Source organism: Oncorhynchus keta, unplaced genomic scaffold, assembly GCF_023373465.1.
Source record: "Oncorhynchus keta strain PuntledgeMale-10-30-2019 unplaced genomic scaffold, Oket_V2 Un_contig_13391_pilon_pilon, whole genome shotgun sequence".
Taxonomy (NCBI): domain Eukaryota; kingdom Metazoa; phylum Chordata; class Actinopteri; order Salmoniformes; family Salmonidae; genus Oncorhynchus; species Oncorhynchus keta.
In genome coordinates this window covers 1-3,865 of record NW_026278202.1, presented here as the reverse complement: position 1 = coordinate 3,865, position 3,865 = coordinate 1, and the positions used below count along the sequence as shown (strand labels likewise).

Sequence of the window (3,865 nt, the reverse complement as noted above, 5' to 3'; positions counted from 1 at the left end):
GGAGAAGGAGCTGAGCAGGCCCTACTGTCGGGAGAAGGAGCTGAGCAGGCCCTACTGTCGGGAGAAGGAGGTGAGCAGGCCCTACTGTCGGGAAAAGGAGCTGAGCAGGCCCTACTGTCGGGAAAAGGAGCTGAGCAGGCCCTACTGTCGGGAGAAGGAGGTGAGCAGGCCCTACTGTCGGGAGAAGGAGGTGAAGAAGGCCCTACTGTCGAGAGAGGTGAGCAGGCCCTACTGTCGGGACTGTCGGGAAGGAGGTGAGCAGGCCCTACTGTCGGGAGAAGGAGGTGAAGGGAAGGGAGGTGGAGCAGGCCCTACTGTCGGGAGAAGGAGGTGAGCAGGCCCTACTGTCGGGAGAAGGAGGTGAAGAAGGCCCTACTGTCGGGAGAAGGAGGTGAAGAAGGCCCTACTGTCGGGAGAAGGAGGTGAGGCCCTACTGTCGGGAGAAGGCCCCTACTGTCGGGAGAAGGAGCTGAGCAGGCCCTACTGTCGGGAGAAGGAGCTGAAGCAGGCCCTACTGTCGGGAGAAGGAGCTGAGCAGGCCCTACTGTCGGGAAAAGGAGCTGAGCAGGCCCTACTGTCGGGAGAAGGAGGTGAGCAGGCCCTACTGTCGGGAGAAGGAGGTGAAGAAGGCCCTACTGTCGGGAGAAGGAGCTGAGCAGGCCCTACTGTCGGGAGAAGGAGCTGAGCAGGCCCTACTGTCGGGAGAAGGAGGTGAGCAGGCCCTACTGTCGGGAGAAGGAGGTGAGCAGGCCTACTGTCGGGAGAAGGAGGTGAAGAAGGCCCTACTGTCGGGAGAAGGAGGTGAGCAGGCCCTACTGTCGGGAGAAGGAGGTGAAGAAGGCCCTACTGTCGGGAGAAGGAGGTGAAGAAGGCCCTACTGTCGGGAGAAGGAGCTGAGCAGGCCCTACTGTCGGGAGAAGGAGCTGAGCAGGCCCTACTGTCGGGAAAAGGAGCTGAGCAGGCCCTACTGTCGGGAGAAGGAGGTGAACAGGCCCTACTGTCGGGAGAAGGCCCTACTGTCGGGAAAAGGAGCTGAGCAGGCCCTACTGTCGGGAGAAGGAGGTGAAGAAGGCCCTACTGTCGGGAGAAGGAGGTGAGCAGGCCCTACTGTCGGGAGAAGGAGGTGAAGAAGGCCCTACTGTCGGAGAAGGAGAAGTGAAGAGGCCCTACTGTCGGGAGAAGGAGGTGAAGAAGGCCCTACTGTCGGGAGAAGAGCTGAGCAGGCCCTACTGTCGGGAAAGGAGCTGAGCAGGCCCTACTGTCGGGAAAAGGAGCTGAGCAGGCCCTACTGTCGGGAGAAGGAGCTGAGCAGGCCCTACTGTCGGGAGAAGGAGCTGAGCAGGCCCTACTGTCGGGAGAAGGAGGTGAGCAGGCCCTACTGTCGGGAGAAGGAGCTGAGCAGGCCCTACTGTCGGGAGAAGGAGGTGAAGAAGGCCCTACTGTCGGGAGAAGGAGGTGAAGAAGGCCCTACTGTCGGGAGAAGGAGCTGAGCAGGCCCTACTGTCGGGAGAAGGAGGTGAGCAGGCCCTACTGTCGGGAGAAGGAGGTGAAGAAGGCCCTACTGTCGGGAGAAGGAGGTGAGCAGGCCCTACTGTCGGGAGAAGGAGGTGAAGAAGGCCCTACTGTCGGGAGAAGGAGGTGAAGAAGGCCCTACTGTCGGGAGAAGGAGTGGAGCAGGCCCTACTGTCGGGAGAAGGAGGTGAGCAGGCCCTACTGTCGGGAGAAGGAGGTGAGCAGGCCCTACTGTCGGGAGAAGGAGCTGAGCAGGCCCTACTGTCGGGAGAAGGAGCTGAGCAGGCCCTACTGTCGGGAGAAGGAGCTGAGCAGGCCCTACTGTCGGGAAAAGGAGCTGAGCAGGCCCTACTGTCGGGAAAGGAGCTGAGCAGGCCCTACTGTCGGGAAAAGGAGCTGAGCAGGCCCTACTGTCGGGAGAAGGAGGTGAGCAGGCCCTACTGTCGGGAGAAGGAGGTGAGCAGGCCCTACTGTCGGGAGAAGGAGGTGAAGAAGGCCCTACTGTCGGGAGAAGGAGGTGAGCAGGCCCTACTGTCGGGAGAAGGAGGTGAAGAAGGCCCTACTGTCGGGAGAAGGAGGTGAGCAGGCCCTGCTGTGGGACTGTCGGGAGAAGGAGGTGAAGAAGGCCCTACTGTCGGGAGAAGGAGTCGGGAGAAGGAGGTGAGCAGGCCCTACTGTCGGGAGAAGGAGGTGAAGAAGGCCCTACTGTCGGGAGAAGGAGCTGAGGGCCCTACTGTCGGGAGAAGGAGGCCCTGAGAAGGAGCAGGCCCTACTGTCGGGAGAAGGAGGTGAGCAGGCCCTACTGTCGGGAGAAGGAGGTGAGCAGGCCCTACTGTCGGGAAAAGGAGGTGAGCAGGCCCTACTGTCGGGAGAAGGAGCTGAGCAGGCCCTACCCCTGTCGGGAGAAGGAGCTGAGCAGGCCCTACTGTCGGGAGAAGGAGCTGAGCAGGCCCTACTGTCGGGAGAAGGAGCAGCAGGCCCTACTGTCGGGAAAAGGAGCTGAAGCAGGCCCTACTGTCGGGAAAAGGAGCTGAGCAGGCCCTACTGTCGGGAAAGGAGGTGAAGCAGGCCCTACTGTCGGGAGAAGGGCTGAGCAAGGCCCTACTGTCGGGAGAAGGAGGTGAAGCAGGCCCTACTGTCGGGAGAAGGAGGTGAGCAGGCCCTACTGTCGGGAGAAGGAGGTGAAGAAGGCCCTACTGTCGGGAGAAGGAGGTGAGCAGGCCCTACTGTCGGGAGAAGGAGGTGAAGAAGGCCCTACTGTCGGGAGAAGGAGGTGAAGAAGGCCCTACTGTCGGGAGAAGGAGGTGAAGAAGGCCCTACTGTCGGGAGAAGGAGCTGAGCAGGCCCTACTGTCGGGAGAAGGAGGTGAAGAAGGCCCTACTGTCGGGAGAAGGAGCTGAAGCAGGCCCTACTGTCGGGAAAAGGAGCTGAGCAGGCCCTACTGTCGGGAGAAGGAGGTGAGCAGGCCCTACTGTCGGGAAAAGGCCCTACTGTCGGGAGAAGGCCCTACTGTCGGGAGGAAGGAGGTGAGCAGGCCCTACTGTCGGGAGGGAGGTGAGCAGGCCCTACTGTCGGGAGAAGGAGGTGAGCAGGCCCTACTGTCGGGAGAAGGAGGTGAGCAGGCCCTACTGTGAAGAAGGCCTACTGTCGGGAGAAGGAGGTGAGCAGGCCCTACTGTCGGGAGAAGGAGGTGAAGAGGCCCTACTGTCGGGAGAAGGAGCTGTCGGGAGAAGGAGCTGAGCAGGCCCTACTGTCGGGAGAAGGAGGTGAAGAAGGCCCTACTGTCGGGAGAAGGAGGGCTGAAGCAGGCCCTACTGTCGGGAGAAGGAGGTGAAGAAGGCCCTACTGTCGGGAGAAGGAGGTGAGCAGGCCCTACTGTCGGGAGAAGGAGGTGAAGAAGGCCCCTACTGTCGGGAGAGGAGGTGAAGAAGGCCCTACTGTCGGGAGGAAGGAGGTGAGCAGGCCCTACTGTCGGGAGAAGGAGAAGGCCCTACTGTCGGGAGAAGAAGGCCCTACTGTCGGGAGAAGGAGGTGAAGAAGGCCCTACTGTCGGGAGAAGGAGGTGAAGAAGGCCCTACTGTCGGGAGAAGGAGGTGAAGAAGGCCCTACCCTGTCGGGAGAAGGAGGTGAAGAAGGCCCTACTGTCGGGAGAAGGAGGTGTCCGGAGCAGGCCCTACTGTCGGGAAAAGGAGGTGAGCAGGCCCTACTGTCGGGAGAAGGAGGTGAGCAGGCCCTACTGTCGGGAGAAGGGGAGCTGAAGCAGGCCCTACTGTCGGGAGGTGAAGAAGGCCCTACTGAGAAGGAGTGGGAAGCCCTACTGTCGGGAGGAAGGAGGTGAGCAGGCCCTACTGTC

General features: G+C 61.4%; 1 long non-coding RNA gene across 6 annotated transcripts; it reads left to right on the top strand.

Annotated features, from left to right (window-relative positions):
• Positions 1-9: 9 nt before the first annotated feature.
• Positions 10-2,900, top strand: LOC127918148 (uncharacterized). 6 transcript variants are annotated; one of them, XR_008099133.1, is made up of 4 exons: positions 10-160; positions 924-1,062; positions 1,305-1,364; positions 2,664-2,900. It is a non-coding gene; the product is annotated as an uncharacterized LOC127918148 (long non-coding RNA). The 6 variants fall into 6 exon arrangements; XR_008099129.1 differs by lacking the exon at positions 924-1,062 and having other exon boundaries at positions 1,245-1,364; XR_008099128.1 differs by lacking the exons at positions 924-1,062; positions 1,305-1,364 and adding an exon at positions 652-741.
• Positions 2,901-3,865: the final 965 nt, after the last annotated feature.